Source organism: Neopsephotus bourkii, unplaced genomic scaffold, assembly GCF_033783945.1.
Source record: "Neopsephotus bourkii isolate Nb327-2 ecotype Australia unplaced genomic scaffold, CSIRO-AGI_Nbou_v1 NB_1810, whole genome shotgun sequence".
Classification (NCBI taxonomy): domain Eukaryota; kingdom Metazoa; phylum Chordata; class Aves; order Psittaciformes; family Psittacidae; genus Neopsephotus; species Neopsephotus bourkii.
This window is the reverse complement of record NW_026902283.1, coordinates 722072-745000: the sequence shown is the minus strand read 5'-3', so window position 1 is coordinate 745000 and position 22929 is coordinate 722072. Positions and strand designations below refer to the sequence as shown.

Sequence of the window (22929 nt, the reverse complement as noted above, 5' to 3'; positions counted from 1 at the left end):
AATCCTGCCTTTGAATGAAAAAGTAATGTTTCTTTCAAAACCATTTCTTTTCTGAGTATGATAAAGCCTTGCTTTCCTAACCTACAGGTTAGGCAGAGAAAAGATTCAGAGCAGCCCTGCAGAGAAGGACTTGGGGGTGCTTGTTGATGAGAAATTTAACATGAGCAGTCTTCAGTGTGCGCTCACAGCCCAGAAAGCCACCCGTATCCTTGGCTGCATCAAAAGGAGCATGACCAGCAGGTCGAAGGAGGTGATCCTACCCCTCTACTCTGCTCTCATGACATCTCACTTGGAGTATTGTGTGCAGTTCTGGTGTCCTCAACATAAAAAGGACATGGATCTGTTGGAACAAGTCCAGAGGAGGCCACGAGGATGATCAGGGGACTGGAGCACCTCCCGTATGAAGATTGGCTGAGAAAGTTGGAAAAAAGTTGTTTCAGCCTGGAGCAGAGAAGGCTGCGTGGAGACCTCATAGCAGCCTTCCAGCATCTGAAGGGGGCCTATAGGGATGCTAGGGATGGACTCTTCATTAGGGACTGTAGTGACAGGACAAGGGGTAATGGGTTAAAACTTAAACAAGGGAAGTTCAGGTTAGATGTAAGGAGGAAGTTCTTTACTGTGAGGGTGGTGAGGCACTGGAATGGGTTGCCCAGGGAATTTGTGAATGCTCCATCCCTGGCAGTGTTCAAGGCCAGGTCGGACAGAGCCTTGGGTGACATGGTTTAGTGTGAGGTGCCCTGCTGACAGCAGGGGGGCTGGAACTTGATGATCTTAAGGTCCTTTCCAACCCTAACTATTCTATGATTCTATGATTCTAAGTAAGTGAGAGACCACCCAGGCAGAGACACAGATATTCCCCTCACTCCTGCCTTTGGCTATGGATAATGATGGAAATTAGTCTGTCATAATGGTTTCACATTATTAATCAACAAGTAATCTTCTGCCTGAAAAGAGTACACATCCCTGAAAAATGCTACAGCCACTGCTCAGGCTCTCTTTCATCCCATACCTGAGTACTCAGATACGTAACTTGAGCTCTTCTTACCTGTTACAGTTCTTCAGCCAAAATTTAAGAAGCTTCAATAGTTACCCTTACTTCAAAATAAGACATCTGTTATTCCAAATGGAAGAATTATAAAAAGCATTGTGACTGTTGATACCAGCACATTTATAATTAGCTGCACTTTGGAGTCTATGACTTTGACATTTATTTCATCAGCATCAGCTCTGTAACCAAGTAATCACATACTCAGGTTCACATGCTCAGTGTTATATTTATAAACTAGTACAAATGCATCCAACTTCTAATGAAGAGTCAAGCAAAGCCAATTCATTAAAACATTGTGGCACAATAACAAAAGGCTGGGATAGTAACAAAAATGGTCACTGCTGAAACCATGTCAGCCTAGACAAGCAAATTCTTCCTGGTACAGAGTATGCCTTTGAAAACACTGTCCATCTTGACAAATCAGATATAGCAGTAGTAATCAAAAAGCTAAAATCCAGAAAGCATCCTATAGTGATGTCTAGCACATGAGTGATGGCAAACTGTGGATTGCTGCAACTGTTGACATCTTTGAGGTTTTGCTTTTAAAAAGTCCTGAACTGAAGCTCTGACACACAGCCTGGGAAGGGACACACACACACACATCAAACCAACCCTCGCCCAAAAATCCAACCACCCAAAACAACAAAGCATGTTTCCCACCACCTACAGGTGATGATTATTTGGATAGTTTTTATTGTATTTAGAGGAATTTCTTGTGGGAGAGAAATGCAGGAGAAAATTAATTCCTTCCCATCATTTTAGGAAATAGAGTTTGTCAAGCTTCTGATAACCTCTAGATCCTTTAAAAGCAGCTGTTACAAATAATTTAGAGCTTAAAATTAATGCAACAGTAATCCAAAAGAATGTACCCAGGTTATTCATGTCTTAATCATCAGTTCTTTAGTGTTCACATGGGTTGTTTGTGTAATGAAAGTGTTTTTAGCATGCTTCATCCGTGGCTGCAGGAGTCACAATTCAGACACCTATTTAAAGGTGTCTGTGGCTCTAGCTGATGACAGAATCTCATCTGTCTGTTCTTCAAAGAACTGATAGCCTAGTCTTCAGTTTCATGACCTGAGCATGAATCACATAACCATCCTGGAGCTGAGTTTTGGGAACTCGAGTTCCACTGGACATGATCAGAGTCTACAGCTGACACCTGAACTGCAGACACTGTCAGCAATGGCAAATACATCATTTTGGAGTTGTAGAAGAGATCAGGCAGAAGCATAAGCTCACATTCTTACTTCCTTTTTCTGAAGAAGAGGAAACTTCATAATATCCTAGATCAGAAGAAACTGAACATTCCCTATATTACTATGGCTTCTGAATGTCATTACTCCTTTCTATCACTTCAGAGTCATGTTTTAGAGATTGTTTACATCATATTGCTATTTCTATGAGCTTTGAGAAGCATACCTAAGATTCATAGCTGAGTCAATCTTACTAAAATGCAAAACTGCCCTTGGACTCCAAGATCTTAATTAAAACCTTGTCTGTCAATTCATATATAGACAATTGGCTAATCATAACATGACAATCTTGAGCAGTGTCAATCAGACTTCTTGGTAAACCTCAATTACTCTTTGTGTTTTCTATAATAACCAGTGGTAATTAAAATAAATGCCATGACAACAACTATCAGTAAGGACAGATTTCTTTGACTGTTACTAAATAAAGTAATATTGTACTTGTCTGTGTTTATTTGATTAGGCCCATATCTGTGGAGTACTGGTGCAGCTTAAAGCCCCTCACAGTTCTGACTCTGCTGCACGTCAGATAAGCAGGAGGCTTTTCCATCATGTTCTCCCAGTATTGAGCTGGTGGCTTCAATATAGTCAAGAAAAAGGTGTCAGTCCGCAAGCCTGTCACCATGCATGGCATAATTCATGGATAAACTATAACCTGCGGAATCAGGTCAAGTCTGAGAGAATGGTGCTTTCAGTTTGTGACTGACTCAGTAGAAAATCTCAATCTGATGGAGTGCTACTTGCCATTCAGATACGATGGGATCCAAACTGGCACATATATAAAGAGGGAAAATGACAGTAGCGACACTTCCAGGCTGTCCGTACAGTACAGAGTCCCTGAGACTTCCCCGTTTTCAGACTACATAGGTACAGCAAACATCATATTGTAAGCAAATTGATCTAGCAACATGAACACCTTGTCACAGGCAGTATTAAAAGGTTACAAGGAAGAGCAGACCACAGCTTCTGTCACAAACTCAACTCTACAAAAGACTTAGATTGGTAAAAGATTACTGCCTCTTCCTAGCAAATTAATTGAACACTTTTGCAAATAGTTTTACAAGTTTTGAAGATGGCATTGAAATTAACTGTTGTGTTTGCCTGGATTTTGCTGCAGATCAAAGAACTGTGGTTTTGAAAGACTGGCTTAATAAGAATTTATGGATGTAAAGTTTTGGCAGAAAAACACATGCACTTTTTCTTTGTATTTTTGAGAGGGATTGGGTAGTGCTAATGAAGGCTGCTATGGTTAGTTACAGGCATATAACCTTGGGAAAATAAGTCTGTCTTGAAACCTTGAATATGCTTTAGTATTTTGGTAAAATGACACCAGATTTTCTGTATTTTATAATGTATTTGAAGCTACTAGAAAAAAAAAAAGTTCAATAACCAGCATATAAAACGGCCTGGGAAGGTATCGCCACGTAGTATCTGTTTACTTAAAATCTGAAATTCATCTTTCCTGAGTTTTGAGAGAAACTGCTTTTTTTTTTTCAGTGGTTTGGTTTGGTTTGCTTGATTTAGTCTACCATGAGCTGTTTTGGTTTAGGGTTTTGGGTTTTTTGCTGATTTGTTGGGTTTTATTTTATTTGCTTATTTATTTATTTTGCTTCAAATTGTTTTAGCGTAACAACTTTCTGATCACAACACTTTCACTTATTCCCAAAGGTGAAATTCTAGTGATTAAACCAGGGAGACTCGCTATTTCATGCATATTCTCAGGCAATACTAACAGTATGCTTTAGTTCAGATCGTTTCCAGGTTAAACAATGAGTACTCCAAGGTACCTCAGCAGTGCCGAACTACTCGTAATTATAATCAGCCGTGGTTACAAAGCAGTTCTTTGTTCTGCAAACGTTCTGAATTCTGTACTTTAGGAAATTTATCGTGTCAAACGAAACATAATCTTGCCTTCTCTATTTGGCAACAAATGCTGCTTGCAGGTGCTTCCAAATGAGCTTATGAATTATAGTTAGCCAAGACAAATGTAATTTTGGTGGTATTCCTATTCTAATTGTAATTTAGGTTGCATTTAATGAGTTGCTGGACACTGCTTCAGGCAGAAAGACTTAAAATACAAATTAGAATCATAGAATCATAAGAATTCATAGAATTAAACTAGATTAATGTTGCCATTTACTTGGTAAATAACCAGTCCTTTACTATTTATAATAAATCATTTCTGTGGCAATCATTTGCTCAAATTTCCTTAAGATTATAAACTGCTTTTTTTTTTTTTTTTTCCCATTTAATAGAACACTTGTGGATTTTGATTGGTGACAAGTCATTATTCTTGGTGTCATGATCTAGAGACATGTTTGCCAGAACATTGAAGTACACACAGAAACAAATTACAGCACTTAAAATCAGTATTTCTAATAATAGTACATCTTCAGTACTTTTTTTGATCTTATTTAAGAGAACTGCTTAATTTTATGTCTACTTGCACTGACTTTAAAGCTTTAAATGGTTAAATTATTGATTTATATTAATAAATGCTGCCAAAGAGCATGTGTTAACTTACAACACTACTGTATATGCACAACCTGCTGCAGGTTTTTGTTTGAATTTGCAGCATATTGGTATTTCAGTATCGTTCCTTTGTGGACTTGTGTCTCTTTCACTGTTAGAGGGTTTTGTTTTGTGAAAACCACTGCACTGAAAATTGTATCTTAATTAGATCCAGGAATGTATTGGTTATAGTCCTGCAGCACTGAACTGCAACCCTGGAAAATCAGGTAATTAATTTTTGTATTTAAAAGAAGAATCCAAGAGCTGAGGTCAATGTGAACCAAGTTGCTTAATATAAAGGGAGCAGATCTGTGTTTCGTCATGGAAAGGTGAAACTGTTCAACTGAACTGAATTTAGTCAGTCTGTTCAGAATAATGCTCCTGCCTGTTTTGCAAATTAGAAATTCAACTAGACTTTATCAAGTAGTTCCCAGATGGCTTTAAATTTGCAGGACAACCCCTGACTGCAAACAGGAGCTTAGTTTTTATGCTCTTCGCATATGAAGGCTAGGGCTGGGCAGTCAATACATTCTTTAACTGTATGCAAGCTTGACAAAAATAGTGTAATCTGATGAAAGTCCCTTGTACATGACGGAAACCTGGCAACATTGAACATAGTCTATTATTTAGGAAGATGAAATATTGAAGAACTGGCAAAGGTATAAAAATAGTACAGTAACTGCATATGTGAGGATCTCAGCAGAATTCTGCTAAGAACAACACAAATTCAAAAGTAAATGTCCTCCTACAGCTAGGGCTGATGTGGGCAGTAACAACAAAGCTGAATTTCAGAAACATTTCTGAGTCTCTGGGCTGCTAACTATGAGATGATTAACTCAGAAAGCAAGCTCTCACATATGGATTACAGTCCAGGAACACTGAAGCTGCAAATAACAACTGTGTCTTGACTGAGTTAGTCAAACAGTGACTGTTCTACATCAAGAAAACTGTAGCTGCAAAAGCATTCAAATTTTATAATGTAACACAGATACAAATTTTGTGAAATACTACATCTCTACATCAACTGTAAATTACTGTAAGAGAAGCAGCACTTTTTAGAGAGCCAAGAGTCATGTAAACCGAATGAAATTGGGAGAGGACGGGCAGAGCCCCAGTAGGTTGTATGACAGGAATAGTGATCAAAATGAGAGATCTCCTATATCATGCCAGAAACATCCAGAAAAAAATCGTCTAACTCTACATATAACTAACAGGAGTTAGATGTAAACCTTCACCTTATACCAAAAGAGTTATTTTAGCCAAACTAATTCCTGCAGTTCCTTTCCACTAGAGTTAAGATTGGCCATGCAGCTGCAACAGGGATGAAACTGTCCCACTAGATTAAAACAGCATTGGTGTTTACAAAGAAGCATTTTTATGACTTTTGAGCAAAGTTATCTTTACAACATTTTAGCAAGGCTGTTTTCAAGCTGCTATTATTAAAAAATGCAACCTAGAAGGTAGTCAACGTGCACATAATTCTGCGAGGACATGAACCCAGTGCTGATTTTACAAAGTGGGAGTACCTAGAGAAAATTAGAGACTGAAATAATCAAACTGAAGTTGATGTGTTTCATTTTCAAAAATCTATCTGATGCAGTTCAGAACTCGGTTTAAGAAGAAAATAGTATTGAAGTAATGTTAGTATAGGGTTTTCCAATGAACATGCGTATGTATGGCAGCGATTAGGATTATGTGAAAAAATTATCAGATATGGATATTCAGCGAATTATTAGCAAAGTACACATTGTCCATAACCAACAAACCAGTCTGAATCAGACCAAATGGAATATTTTTAGTATACTAATTAGTGTGATATTTTCCCATGAAAATATTTATTTCAAGGATCCATGCCTACTTTTTGGATGGTTAAGGAAATTGTTTGCATAAAATTACTGACAACGGTAATACTGTTCAAAATTTCATTGTTCGTTGACAGTATATGTCAACTAAATTTAAGCAGTAAGTAATGCTTTATTAATACCCTATATGGCAGCTAATTTTTTTGTTTGTTTGTTTCTAATCAGTATTTCTTTCAAAATATTTGATAATTAAAGGCTAAAACAAGATGTGATCAGTTGTAGAAAGTTGTTTTCCCATTTTGGCATAGTAATACATAATGAAATACAAATAGCATGCTACTATTTTTATGTACTACTCAATATACTAAGCACTTATGTATCCTTTAGTAGCCTAAAGTAAAATAAACAAAAGTTGTTAAGTTGCATGCTATGATGTTAAAATCTCAGCCAATGTGATGCACATAGAGTAATTCTAGAGTAAGAATTAACATTTTATTTTGGAAAAGTGCTTCTATCATGTTCATGCCACTTCATACTATTAAAAAAGATTGTACAACAGATTTTATTGAGTTGTTCTGTGTCTATGTCTTTTTCCATCCTCCTTCATACACATTTTAAGTTTTCTGTCTTCTTATTTTGTTATTGACTTTCTCTTTTGTGTTTTCTATTTCATTTCTTCTCCCATTTCTCCTTCCAAAATCAGTACCTTCTAGGTCAAGCTGTATTCACAAAGGAGTGTTCCCACTAATAAAATACGAGGGACAACTGACCCTGGTAATCACAGTGTCAGGAATCTTGACCCTATGGGGGAAGTCTGAAAATGTGAATAAACCTGCATGGCAGGTCTGGCTGGAAAATGCTAAAATACTACAAAAACTATTCCCGCAGAGGAAAGCTGTGGACCTCTTTTCTAGGTGGCTTCAGACACTGTTATCACAGTATGCTAGAGATTGGAAGGGACCTCAAAAGATCATCTAGTCCAATCCCCCTGCCGGAGCAGGAACACCTAGATAAGGTTACACAGGAACATGTCCAGGCGGGTTTTGAATGTCTCCAGAGAAGGAGACTCCACAACCTCCCTGGGCAGCCTGTTCCAGTGTTCTGTCACCCTCACTGAGAAGAAGTTTCTTCTCAAGTTTAAGTGGAACCTCTTGTGTTCCAGTTTGTACCCATTTCCCCTTGTCCTATCATTGTTTGCCACTGAGAAGAGCCTGGCTCCACCCTCGTGACACTCCCCCTTTATATATTTATATACACTAATAAGGTCACCCCTCAATCTCCTCTTCTCCAAACTATAGAGACCCAGCTCCCTCAGTCTTTCCTCATAAGGGAGATGCTCCACTCCCTTAATCACCTTAGTTGCCCTGCGCTGGACTCTCTCCAGCAGGTCCCTGTCCTTCTTGAACTGAGGGGCCCAGAACTGGACACAATATTCCAGATGAGGTCTCACCAGGGCAGAGTAGAGGGGAAGGAGAACCTCTCTCGACCTACTAACCACCCCCCTTCTAATACACCCCAGGATGCCATTGGCCTTCTTGGCCACAAGGGCACAGTGTCGGCTCATGGTCACCCTGTCGTCCACCAGGACCCCCAGGTCCCTGTCCCCTACACTGCTCTCTAACAGGTCGTTCCCCAATCTATACTGGAACCTGGGGTTGTTCCTGCCCAGATGCAGGACCCTACACTTTCCCTTGTTATATTTCATCAAGTTATTCCCCACCCAACTCTCCAGCCTGTCCAGGTCCCTCTGGATGGCAGCACAGCCTTCTGGCGTGTCGGCCACTCCTCCCAGCTTAGTGTCATCAGCAAACTTGCTGACAGTACACTCAATTCCCTCATCTAAATCATCGATTAATATATTAAATAATACTGGTCCCAATACTGACCCTTGAGGCACTCCACTAGATACAGGCCTCCAACTAGACTCCGCCCCATAGACTACAACTCTCTGGCTTCTCTCCTTCAGCCAGTTCACAGTCCACCTCACTACCCGATCATCCAGACCACACTTCCTCAATTTAGCTGTGAGGATGCTGTGGGAGACTCCGTCAAATGCTTTGCTGAAGTCAAGGTAGACCACATCCACTGCTCTGCCATCATCCATCCACCGTGTTATTTCCTCATAAAAGGCTATGAGATTGGTCAAGCATGACTTCCCCTTGGTGAAGCCATGTTGACTGCCCCTCATAACCCTCTTATCCTTGATATGCCTTAAGATGGCACCAAGGATAAGGTGTTCCATCACTTTCCCAGGAATGGAGGTGAGGCTGACTGGTCTATAGTTACCCGGGTCCTCCTTCTTGCCCTTTTTGAAGACTGGAGTGACATTTGCTTTCCTCCAGTCCTCAGGCACCTCTCCCATTTCCCAAGACTTGGTAAAGATGATGGAGAGTGGTCTAGCAATGACCTCTGCCAGTTACCTCAGCACCCGCGGGTGCATCCCATCTGGACCCATGGATTTATGGATGTCCAGATTGCTCAACTGGTCTCTAACCCATTCCTCATCGATTAAGGCAATAAGGCTATGCTTTCCTTTCTACTAGTCTACTGCTTGATGCCAGTCCACTGATTATTTCAATGAAAGATCGTGCAAACAGGGATCCAGGTCACAACATTTATTGGGCCTTCAAGTTCTTCGTTCCCAGAGTGTAAGAATTTATTTCTGTCAGAAAAGGACATAATTTCCTCAACAACAGATTTTGGTATGAGGCAAACTACCACACGCAAAACTGGGAAGGTGGAAAAAAGAATTGCAGTTGCAAAACCAAGTAACATTTTGTTAAAGGAGGTTGACAAACAGCATTTATAAGTTGGTGCTGTGCACTAAGTTCTGTATGCAGTCTCTAGCCAAACTGACCAGATTTTTAAGCATGTTGAATGTCTACAGCTCCCATTACACTTCGTATACCTGGAAATTACGGATCAAAATCAAGCACATGCTAGATAATACATTTCTGTTTGCTGCTTATTTATTACTGTTATCTATCCTTACTTATTTTTAAAATAACTGTTACCAGTAAGAGTTTGAAAGGGAACATCTTTATTTTACAAAGTTTTTGTACTTTGCTTGCTGCTTGCTGGCATTCTTCAGTCCTGGCAGATCAATTTATAGGAGCATAGTCCAAACTGTACTCCCTCTCTTAAGCTTTATGAAAAGTAATAAAGTGGAAAAGAGCAACTTTTCAAAAAGTTGAATTTAGAACGAGTTTCTGTAATTGTAGAGATGTAATAGTTGGAAATCTTTCAGTGTCAGGTGTGCCATTTACCTGACTTTTTTCTCTCCTTGTAATAGTTATAAGCAATTGTAGATGGAACAAATAATGATTTTTTTTTCTTTTTTTTCTTCTTTTTTTTTTTTTAATTTTTATGGAAGTTAAAATCCAGGTCACAGATTACAGAGAATGAATGATTTCCCCTGTCTATCAATAAGAGTTCCTAGATAGGATGTGTAAAACCTTAGGGGATATCAAAGGTGAGAACCTTGATTTGTGTTATTAAATGTCAGGACAACAATTTGAGTCAAGCAGTAGACCTCTCCCCAGTTTCATGTTAAATCAATTCCAGTTACTCTAAATAATATTGACTTGTTTGTAGCAGGGTTATGAAACTGGGTCTCTCACATGTCAGCTAAGTGCTTTGGATGTACAGTTTAACAGAAGATTATATTTTGTCTCATTGTTAAATCGGAACATGCATGAATTTGTTTGAGGGTAAACTACTTCCTTCTCAACTCCAGTGTCACTATTCCTAAACTCTTAAACCCAAAGAAAGGAGATGAAAACTGTGACCATTGTAAGAGATTAATCACAGATGGATAAGCACAAATCTGAGGAGTCTTTATGGCCTCAAACACAAATGGGAGATGAATGAAAGAGCAGTGAAGGCAGTGCAAATTGAAAATCATTTGCCTTGGGTATAGATCTTTTCTGCTCAATCATTAGCAAGAAGAAATTAGAGAAAATTCAAGAAAATTTGTGATGTGTATTGACTCTGATTTAATATGCATAAGACATTAGAATATGAATGTCACACAGAAAAAATCCCAAGTTCTTGGTCTAAAAGCAGCATAAAAAAAATTTCTTGATTTTCTATTTAGTTTCAGGTACACGCATAAAGATTACGAACATTGGACAATAATTTTCTTATGCTGTCATTAGTATACATTCATCTCAATGTTAGTATACATACTGAGGCTGTCTATAAGATGTTTTAGTGGGTTATTCCATCTTGCTTCAACATAAAAAGGGTTAGTAGGAATAATGCAACTGGAGACAGTTACAGGGCTCTATGTGTCAAAATTAGATCAGTAAAAATAAAGAAGCCAATCCTACCTCAAACAAAAATTACCTTGAGTTAATTGTTTACAGAACCAGAGAATCATGCTTCTGTTATTACAGAAGCATTTTAGTACTGATCTCTTAAGCCAATGCTATAGATATTTATATGTCTCTTATCCAGTATTCATTTCCTGTAAGTATCAGGCTTACAATGCATAAGGCTAGTTTGCAACATAATCTGCGATAAAGATACTAATTCTGCAGTTAAGTTTTGCCTGCAATAAATGGACATTAGAGAACTCATAAATGTGGGTTAAATGAAAGTCTGCCAAGTCACACAGCCAATGTCCATTTTAGTGGCTCTTTATCACGAGAGAAGGGCACAATGATTCTTCCATACGATGCTGGATGAATCTTATGTAGTCACAGGAACAGTTGAGAGCCCCAATTAAAATCTGTTTTCATTAAGTGAAAGTGACTGTTCAGACTATTTTTCTATTACATTCCTAGAAAATGTGTTCAGTTCAGATTTGCTGGTTAAACATCCACATTGCTACAGATGAGAGTAATTCATGACAGAAAGGAAGCAGTGCAATCAGATGTGGAGTGGCAGAGGTAACAGAGCCAAAATGATTGTTGATGGCATGTTAGGTTGGCTGTATCTGCCACTTTTTCCATCTAAAGGAAAGGAAAGCAAAGCATCATTTTCAGTAAATGTATTGATGGCTAAGATCCCTTTTTGAATCCAAGCTGGCCAAATCATAGGAGTTCAGTGTTGAACCAGATAGAAAGCTTAGTATATAGGGGCAGGAGGAATTTAAATTTAGTAGCTGCTGTGTGCCAAGTATATAGTCATTTTTCTTCAGGGAATTGGTTGAGTCCAGCACATTGGCAATGGGTAAGGGGAAACCTATTTTGATTCCAGCTGGCCAGACTATGACTCTATAGCTCAGGGGTTTAAAGCATTATGCTGCCTGATGTGGGATGATTTCCTGATGACCAAGTGTGAAGTTGGGACTACCTACTCCAATGGAGCTGTAATATTTGTAGCGAGATTCTGATCTTGTTACTAGTATTATAAAAAAAATAGTTAAATATGTTCATTTTAGTAAAATAATAGGAAGAAAGATGGATAAGAAGTATATCCAACATAACCTGTATTTCAAAAGGAGTTTCCTTTTATTTCCTTTTATTTTTTCTAAAGGGGTAAAAAGCAGTGTTTGTTAATCATTTGAATTACCTTCTAACTTACACAGTTAATTAGTTCAAGTTGATTTTGAGTTAAAAGAAATCAGTTGGGTGATCCTGTTCAGCCTGGAGAAGAGAAGGCTAAAGGGAGATCTTAGAACAGCTTCTAGTACCTAAAGATGGCCTACAAGAAATCTGGAGAGGAACTTTTTACAAGAGCATGTAGGGATGGGTCAAGGGGGAATGAATTTAAGATGAAATAGGGGAGATTTAGATTAGATATTAGGAAGAAGTTCTTTACCATGTGGGTGGTGAGACATTGGAAGAGGTTGCCTAGAGAAGTTGTGTCTGACAGTGTTCAAGGCCAGGTTGGATGTTGTTTTGAGCAGCCTGGTCTAGTGCGAGGTGTTCCTGCCCATGGCAGGGGGTGTGGAACTAGATGATCCCAAAGTTCCTTTCCAGCCCAAATCATTCTATGATTCTATGATCTAGACCATTTTAATTCAGCCTCAAAAGCAGAAGTACTTGCTGTGGGGGCCTGTATACCTGTCTGAAACGCTGAATCTCAACCAGATAATCAGCAACAGTAAAGTCTTTTCCCCATTCTCATCTATAAGAACTTCTTAACTGTGAATCTACAGTGCTTATACTTCTAGTACTATCAAATCATCTGAATGTTTCAGAAAATGCCTATTCAGAACCAAAGATGAGAAAAAGCTAAGGATCTGGGTTTAAATGCAATACTCCTAACTATTAAGACAGGATCAATTTCGGTTTTCTTATAGCAAAGCATTGTTTTACAGAAATTATTAATTTAAATAGTAGCCCTGTCCACCCTCTCAATACCAGTATATGCTCGTATGTATATTTTTATACATACATACTGTTTTATGTAACAAATATATATACAGATCTACATAAACAGGCCTGAATAAAATCATTTGAATTTTTTATTGTACAATGAAGGCACTGCGCCCCAGGTGTGACCTTGCCAGTTAATCTACAGCAAACTGTTTCTCACTTGTGAGAAGCTCTTTAATAAGCTAAGAGGTAATGACCACTGGATTGCACACACCATTAATACTGCACCATACTTACTGTTAATATTCATTGTGCATCTCAGTGATCACGGGGAGAACTCATGTTCTCCCTCAACAGGATCAGAGACAGAGACAGAATTAGGATAGCCCTGATACATAGTTGATCCCAATGCTGATGGTAGTTTGTTGTTGATGGAGAAACCACAGCATTCATTATTGTTGATCATGGTGCCATTGTCTCACATGATAACACTGTAAAGTTCAGTAAGTGAATACTGCATACTTCAGTGCTTTATAACTGAGAAAACAGGAAAAGTAGTGATGATCATCTTTTCCAACAGCTATTTCATATTGAGATATGCAAGATTCATTCCTGTATTCCATGTAAAAAACATATGTGAAACAACTAGAAAAATTTCTGAGATGCTTAAAGGCCTAGATATTAGCAAGGAGCAGAACACACTTTGGCAGCAATGTGTTCACCCAGGCACATTTGTCAGGTTTAATAGGACAAGCATAACGAGGGTTGGTTTTTTTCTGAGAAATGGTATCGTAATGTCTAATCATACTTTATAGAAAATATGGGTATTTTGTCACTCAGAGTTCAGTTCTCAGGGTGAAAAAATTCTTTTCTGCACAACATATTTCATCAAATTCTCCAGATTTCTGAACTAGAAATAAAATTAAAAGAACCCACAAGAAACAAACAACCAAAACAACAACAACAAAAAAAACCCCACCTGGTCTCTGTCCTTCTTAGAGAGCAATGATTAAATAAAGAAGCATAAAACTTTTTATCTTCAAAACTACAGTTGGACTTTAGAGGAATTACAGTAATGTATTTTATGGTCCATCTCTGGCTGCTGTTCAGAGATTTGTGTGTAGTTTTACTGCAGAACAGAGCCCGAGGAATGCTGGGTTGCCCTGTCTATTCTGAAAGTTTTGCATCCAGCATTTCAAACTTCTGAATTTCTTTTTTTCCATGGAGTCTCAGAAAGAAACTTTGCAGAGATAGTGACCAAAATGAACTCCCTGGTATTCTTTTGCAGTTATTTTGTTTCATCCCCCAAAAGAAAGACCCTAATAAAAGAGTATCCATTCATGTGCAAAGATGAGAATCTGGGGCAGAACAAGAGCAAAGGTTACACCTGCACCCTCCCCAGGCCTATTCAAGAGAGAATCAATTCATTTCTCACCTCTGAAAGTCAGACATTCTATCTGGGGACAGAGAAAGAGAATGGCCTGGGGACAGCTATTAGAAAATAAGAAATAAAAGTGTTCCATGTTTAGACTTTGAACAGAAATGACAGGCTATGCCCACAGGTGATGCATAATATTAATTATACTTTAGAAGAGCTATAAGCCTATGCTAGGGGAATAAGTAGTCTTGCAGTGGAGGAAGTATCTGTAAAATACCTGATTTTTATAATTTCTAAAATGCACATCAGCCTTATTTAAATTTTTTACCAGCTGAAGGTCTGAAGTGACACAAATTTACATTATATGAGCAATGCAGATCCTTAAATTATGAAGTAATTAATGTTTAATGACACTAGGTCCTTTGTAGTCCCATTTGATCTCTTAGCAAATACCAACCATATCTGGTAAAATGCAGAACTAAACTTTCAACTTCTGGACTCCTCAGGTTGAGCATTAACTGGCAAGCAAACCTTTTAAGTCCTTCTTTTAAAGACAGCAGAAAAAAATCACTGTAGGTACATATTTTCAGGTGGGATATGTCCATCTGTGTTTGTACTCTTTGTGTACCTGGCTGCCCTTGTAAATACACTGTTAAATTAAGATGGCTGTAGGTACTTACTGTTAGCCAAACTACACAGACTGGCAGTTCTGGGACAGCTCTGTTCATGCAATAATTTACATAGGACTTTATTTATTGCTAATCTGTGGATGAAATTGTGTAGATTTCTAGATGGCTGGAACTGTGGATGCAATGAACTAAAAAAAATGTCCAGCATTTGCTGCAAGCATGTAGTTTTCTTAGCTGTTACTCCACTTGCTTTGAATACTTTTATTTTGGCTGACAAATCTCTTGGTATGTTATTAATTACACAGTTTACAAAAACTATATATAAAAGTTATTACCACTAACTGAGTTTCAGGCATGGTGGGAATGGGTGGGTTAAAAAGCCAACCAAACAAGCAAACCAACTAACCAATCAACCAGAAAACTAAAGTTATTTATTTGAAGCTAGACTTTCAGAAGTTCAGAAGATCGCTGCTAGAATCAGCTTGAATCATAACAGAGTTTCCAGCAATGACGACACAAAGGATGAGGCCTCTTTTGATCTTGGCTCATCATATAAATACAAACACAGGAACAGGTTGCCCTCAAACATCTGCGAATAGCAACACACCATCACCTTCATATCCCTGGGTGGTTTTACGGTTATTTCATGTCAGAATGAAAAACTGCTAGCATAAACTGCACAAGTCTGTTGAACCATAGTATTAAGCATCCTGCAAGTTTTTGAGAAAAACTGAGTCTTATCCTTTTCCAGTATAACTTGCATGTTGATGCAAATAATTACTTAATGGCTATAGCAGGAACAGAAGTACGCTAAACCCAGTTCATATTTCAGTTCACAGATTGTGGCCAGAATATAAGCCCATAACTAAGAAATGCAATGTTCTGACTCCTTAGAAACAAAAAGTTGTTTGTGATTTTAATGCACAGCTGAGTTTCAGCAAAATGTGAAAAAGACGTTTTTGATGTTGGAAAACTCATGTTCACAGACTCATAGAATGGTTTAGGTTGGAAGGGACCTTAAAGATCATTGTGTTCCAACCCCTCTACTATTAGCTATTAGGAATTAGCTGTTAGGAACTTCTTCCTAGTAGCTAATCTGAATCTACCTTCTTTCACTTCAAGGCCATTTCCCCTTTTCCTATCACTACATGTCCTTGTAAAAAGCCCCTCTCCAGATTTCTTATAGGCCCCCTTTAGGTACTGGCAGGCTGTTATATGGCTCCTGTGTTGTGACTTTTGGTCTTTGATTTAAAGTCTTTTATCTGAGTTTTATCTTTAGACTTTAAAGGTATCCTTATAATATAACAAACAAAAATATATGCAATACTGAATGTGTTTCAAGAACATTTAGTGGAATAACAGAAGATTCATAGGATTAAGTCCTGAGAAAAGGTTATAGAATCATAGAATAGTTAGGGTTGGAAAAGACCTTAAGATCATCAAGTTCCAACCCCCCTGCCATGGGCAGGGACACCTCGCTCTAAACCATATTACCCAAGGCCTCGTCCAACCTGGCCTTGAACACTGCCAGGGATGGAGCATTCACAACCTCCTTGGGCAACCTATTCCAGTGCCTCACCACCCTAACAGGAAAGAATTTCCTAACCCATTACCCCTTGTCCTGTCACTACAGTCCCTAATGAAGAGTCCATCCCCAGCATCCCTGTAGGCCCCCTTCAGATACTGGAAGGCTGCTACAAGGTCTCCATGCAGCCTTCTCTTCTGCAGGCTCAACAGCCCCAACTTTCTCAGCCTATCTTCATACAGGAGGTGCTCCAGTCCCCTGATCATCCTCGTGGCCCTCCTCTGGACTTGTTCCAACAGTTCCATGTCCTTTTTATGTTGAGGACAGCAGAACTGCACACAGTACTCCAGGTGAGGTCTCACGAGAGCAGAATAAAGGGTCAGGATCACCTCCTTCGACCTGCTGGTCACGCTCCTTTTGATGCAGCCCAGGATACGGTTGGCTTTCTGGGCTGCAAGAGCACACTGCTGGCTCATGTTCATTTTCTCATTTCAAATGTCATGGTATTTGCTCCTGTTCCCAGGCTTTGTGTAAGTGGCAGAGGGCTTTAAGTGGCTCACTTTTGAGAAATAGCTGCAGTCATTACTAGGCGAACAGTAATTTCTTTCTTGGGATTTCTTTTCATTTCTCTTCTTTCATAGGGGACCAGCAGAGCACAGTCTCACAGCAGAGCACCTAAATGCGATATATGGATGCTCCTGATCTGCTTCAGTGTGAAATCCAGCAGAGCTGTTGACTTTCGTGGATGCCTGTGATTGCCAGTGGGTTACAGTGGAAATCAGTGTGAAGTGGGAAGTGCTTGTAAGTTAAGCCCCTTACAACTTGAACAGAAGTTGAAGACTGCTCTTTACATAAAAACAGCTGCTGGGTCATACCAAAAGATTCATCTGGCCCTGTATTTTTTTCTCCAAGGGATGCCACAAGAGAGTAACTAGGGTTAACTGGGTGAAGAATAGGGCACGTAGACACAGCAGTTCCCCTTTCATCTCTCCGGTGTATAACCAGTTCCAGGTGAGAGACATGTATGATGGTCAGAGCTCTTACTGCTGCACAAACATCTTCATGCAAAACCAGACAGTCCTAAGTAAGTGGAAAAGGGAAACACTGGGCTTTTTAAAGGGGCCTTGTAAGCCCCTTCAAAGCAGAACACTGTCTTCTCTACACCAGGAGCCATAGTGCTGTGATAATCCTGTAAGAAAATTAACAATTAGGTATGTATGTACTAACCACATTCACGTAACAGCTTACTTCAATTCACAATAAACCTTTACGCTTTGGAGGGATAGGCAAAACTTCACAGGGCAGAGGTGAGCATTGTGGTTTGTTTGGGTTTTTTTTGTTGGTTTTGGTTTTTTTCTTTCCCTCAATGCTTCTTCAAACCAGTGGCTTAACAGCTTTTATTACAGTTCTATTTATAAGCTGTTGCAACACAGTGTGGTAGAAAGAATGCCAGAAAACCATCTAAATTACACAAAGTTGTAATCTGTGTCCAAACCAGTATGCACTGTATGCTCTAGAGTCTTTAATAAATCTTTTCCAGATATACAGTCCAGGAATATGGAAAGTCCAATTCTTTCCATTCAAAATAAATCTGTGCTCATTTCATGATCCAATTTTACAATCTCTGACATTAGTGTATGTGTTCATGCTTTTATATACAGCATACCAAGAAAAGGGGAATCACCACATAGCTGAGCAGATGCAAATGAACAGTCCGTAATGCTCGTCAGTACGACAACTGCAATTCTCCTTCAATTCAGAAACTAAACAAGTCACCCAGGCACCTGAGACCAAGGTGCCTAATTCTGCCCTAGGAGCTCCATTCCTAGAGCTGAGTGCCAGACTGCAAAACACTGCAGTGCTCTGCATGGCAATAGCCAAGTCTTCTTGTGACTTAATTCCAGATTTTTCATTCTAAAATCAAAATAACTGAATTCTTCTGTATTTGTTAAGATTTTCTGCATAGCTTTCATATGTTTCTGTGTACACTAATCTTTTGAGGAATACCATTTGCCAATTTTTTCCATAGAGATTTTCCATACACATTTTCCACATACGGTACAATTTGTCTCTGTTTTGTTCTCCACAAGTTTTACAGATTGTTCAGGTCTTATGAACAACTATCTTCTCAAATAGGAAAACAACAAAACAAGAACACACAGAAAAACTATAATACATACAATGGAAAATGCTCCCTTTAAACAAACTGTTATGCTTACTGACCTAATCTTCTTTCTTGGTATCTACCTCTCGACTTGGAAAGCTGGAAACAGACAAAGCAGGAAAAAATATTCTGCCCTTGAAATAAAACAACTCCCTCACCTGAGTTATCTCTTTTTTACTGCTTACTACTATTCCTATTCTTGTATGGAACTGTATTGTTTTTACTATGCCTTCTATTAATGACGATAGGATCAGTTCCATCTTATTTGCCTGCAAAATTTGAGACCAATATCCGTTCTGCTATAGGGGTCCCCTAATCATCTTGAGTAGTCTAAGATTCCTCATTTCAGGTTTACTAGAGAGATATTTAATTTCACCCCCTACCATGTTTTCAGTGTTATTCTCACCACATTCACATTCTCTGATCTCTCTGCACTGCCTCATCTGCATTGCACCAGGAAGGAATCTGGCCAGGATATGTTGGGCCAAGCTTACACGAAGTTTTCCAGTTTTATTTCCAAATCTTATACTAAAATAATTGGGTTGGGCAGGTTCACAGGGTATTGCAGAAACAACGAGGCTTGGGTGACAATAAGCCCTGCATCAGCATAACACACACAGCTGGTTAACAGTGAGCATCCTAGGAAAGGATGGTCTACCATCCTGACTTGGCTAAGGTTCTTCATATTTAAATGAAGGCATTCTTGGCAACACCTGCATTGCTGGGCAGAAGTAGCCTCAAAGCCATACTTGAAGCTAAATGCATAGCTGTGAGCTTTGTTGTAGATGGCCATCAATGACAGCTCAAAAGGGGTGCCTTTTCCAATTGAAAGTACACCTTCATATGCATTCTTTCTCTGAAATACAATGCGCCAGGCACAATAGATTCTACTCCTGACAGCAAGTAGTTGGTATTAGGCTGCATATGTGGCTCAGGGTAATTTCTAGAAATGTTTTTAGATCTCTCCCTGTAGGGAAGATGAGATTTAGAAGCCATCCGAATTCAGGATATCTGTAAGGAAATGTCAGTGATTCAGATACTGCATCTCAACAGCACTACTACATTCAAGCACCACTAGAATCTTTTAGTTTGGAGGACTAAAAATGAAGCCCATATGCACATCAGGAATTTTTCTCTCTATATGCACAGATAAAGCACTGAACCTATAGCATAGATAAATGCAAGGTTATATTGTATTATTATTATTTTTTCAACTATATGGTCAACTGAAGTATTCTAGCAAGTATATTTATGTAATTTAAACCATTAGATATATATTTTTAATGGTTATTATCTCCCCAAACACTGCTAGTATATTTCTAAAGATGATAGGTTATTATCCTTCGGTCTTCAGTGACACCTTGGAAAAAAAGCCCCGCACTTTCAAGCATGTCCATCCAAACATACAAGTAACAACACCCTCATCTTACATAAATGCACTGGTCACCAAAGACTTGTAGGTTTTTATATTTATTCCACCCAAAAGCAAGATTCTGGGTACTACTCCAAATACCTCTGATATACCTAGCAATGTTAAACTGAAATTTAATATAAATATTAATTTAAATAAAAAAGCATGCTTGCCAATCTTATCAGTTGCTGACTGACATACTAAAGGTTTCAAAGGCCTAAAGTCAAGAGCGCTGTAGCTAACTACTTCCATGGCCAGCAAAGTCTAACAAGACATTGGGTAATATATTCTGTGCTCAACAAATGTGTAATCCTGTTCAGAGCTTCTGAGACACATTTGCCCAAATGTTTTATACATATTACCAGAATTCACAGTAGAATTCCTGTTCCTGCTACAAAGCCTTCTACTCGCAGCAAAGAAAAATTTATGCTAACAATCTGTATACTAATTCCTATGCATGTTTCTTTTCTAAAAAAGATCAGAGGTCATAAAAAATTGTATATAGATACTACTTGGGCTGATGAAACAAAAATAAAATAATCAAATAAGATCACTATTTTTATCTGAATAAGGTTTCACTCTGAAAAATTGTTTTATGCAATAAAGCAAAACAGGTAAGTCAGACTGTACTGGGAATTCTGTCAGAAGTTCTAATCACAGATGGTCAGAATTTTTTTACTGCAGCCAAAGCTTTTCCTGGTATATACCAGTTTTGACTGGTATATATACACTAGTGGCTGTAGGCAAGAAAATGTGGTTGTCTGGGACAGGGGATAAATAACTTCTTGGTCTGAGCAAGCAGCTGGGTTTTGCAGAGTCCATATATCTTTGCTTTGCTTTGCTTGATTTAGAGCAGGAGAGTTGAACCCATGTGACGGCCCTAACCAGACAGTGATAAGCTGTCTTTCTTTTTAGCTTGATGAGTATTTAATCAGTTATACACAGTGAAGCAGCTCCAGCCACGGAGAGGCCAGTCTTCCACACCAGAATAGTCCTCTCAGCATAGCTGTCAGACAGCGACGTGAGCATTCCCGAGTCTGATTTGGGAAGGGTATGATTTGAAAGCAGGTCTCCCAGATCCCATGAGGATACCATAAGCATGAGGCAATTGGCCGTGATACATGTCTGTCTGTTCAAAAGGTTATTTTTGGTTCTAATGAAGAATGGGTAAAAAACTCTCTTCAGAATCTGTCCTTTCAAAAGAACAGACTCTCCCTGTTCTCCATGTGTACGGCTCCATCTGCAGAGAAGGTTGAGCAGAACCTGTCAGTATGCCTGTCAGTGGAGACAGGTCATGTGGCTAAGGTACACCTAGCTGCATCCTGCTGCAGGGCTTCCGAGGTGAGCGTGATTTATCCAAGTGATCATTTTATGTATCAATTTGCTGAAGAAACATGAACTTTGAAATATTAACAAAAAATACCCATTTCAACGTCAGAGATACCTGTTTCAATTACCCAGCCGTACCCATCACAGCAGCAGCTGCCTAGGCAGGTAGGAGAGGAAAAGGAAGGTCCGACGCAGGATGGCGCCCTCGGTATGAGCAATTAACCCGCGGGGCGCAGGCTGGCGGCGCACCTCCCGCATCAGGGCGTTTTTCTCTCTGAATGCCCCTGTTCCGAGGGAGCACTGCTTTCACAGCTCCGCTTTTCCGTGCGCTAGTACACTCCGCTACTACTCTGCAACACTAATTTGCCCAAGGATTGTTAACAATTTGTCTCACAAATCAGTATCTACTGTATTTAGTGCGGAGTTCCATGTGAACGATGAGAACTACGAGTACCTTTTAGGGGTATGCGCTTCCTTTGCTAACGCTGCTGTTAACGGAGATTTCACATGCTTCTGTGCAGAGTGTAACCCCGCAGTGCTTCACGTTCAAAGGTGGGTATGCGGAGTTTATTTGAAGTGTGGAGTTCCAAGCACAGCTCTGCCTTGCCCATTTCGCAGGGCACACAGCCGTCCCGGAGTGACCAGGGTCAGCACCGAGGATTACTCACTATCCTCGTTCATAAGGCAGCCTCACGGCTGATCCTGCGGGCCGGTCCTGTTCTTTCGACCCTCGAAGGAGTCCCCTGGTAGCCGTGCCTTTCCCGGCGAATCATTCCACAGCCCAGCCAGCTGTTGTGGATTCACCAGAAGAATTACACCTACTACCTCCGGCTCGGGATGGGAGCGCGCACCCGCACCATTTGGGAAATAATGTTAGCAGCATCTTGAAACCTTAGAATCTAGATTTAGGAAGGATCTTTTTTTTTATTTTTTCCTTTTTTTTTTGGCTATAGAAATTAACTTGGCGGGCAGGAAGGCAGGTCTCGAGTTACCATCCTCCGCCGCCGCTGGCTCCGCGGAGCAGATGCGGTCCCGCGGCCATGCCCCCCTGCCCACCGTCCTCCTGCTGCCCAGACCCCTGCCCGCCCGCACCCCGCCCCGCCCCAAAGCAAAGCAAAAGCGCCTTGCGCGGGCACAATCCGACCCGGTCCGGGATCGGATGACAAGCAGCGACCCCCACCGCCCCTCAGCTGAAGCGGCGTTACTTCTTTAATCAAGGCCCGTTACGGGGAGCGAGAAGCGACCTGCCAGCGGGGAGGGAAGGGGCACCGGTACGGGAGCGGAGGGACAGCCCGGGGCCCGCCGCCCGCTAGCAGCCGCCTGCACAGTGAGGCTGCTGAGGCGGCACGGCCGCCCGCCACCTCCCCACGACCAGGCTGGGCTCCACGCCAGCAGCACCGGGCAAAGCGTTCGCACCGAAGACGTTATCCCACTCCCCACCTCCCACCCCCGGCCGGTTTTTGTTACCCCGACTGTACCCCTGCCCCCCACCCCCGCCGCCACGTGACATGGCGCGCATGCGCAGCGGCTGTGCCGCCGTCCCGGGGCTCATCTGCGGCTGACGTCAGCTTTCTCCGCGCCGTCCCCCGGGCGAGGCTGCCAAGCTCCCCGCTGCT

At 40.2% G+C, this 22929-nt stretch overlaps 1 long non-coding RNA gene across 1 annotated transcript; it reads right to left on the bottom strand.

Annotated features, from left to right (window-relative positions):
• Positions 1–13008: 13008 nt before the first annotated feature.
• Positions 13009–21658, bottom strand: LOC133206563 (uncharacterized). The gene is made up of 2 exons (XR_009723807.1): positions 21191–21658; positions 13009–13406 (listed from the first exon to the last, which is right to left on the bottom strand). It is a non-coding gene; the product is annotated as an uncharacterized LOC133206563 (long non-coding RNA).
• Between the last annotated feature and the right edge of the window lie 1271 nt (positions 21659–22929).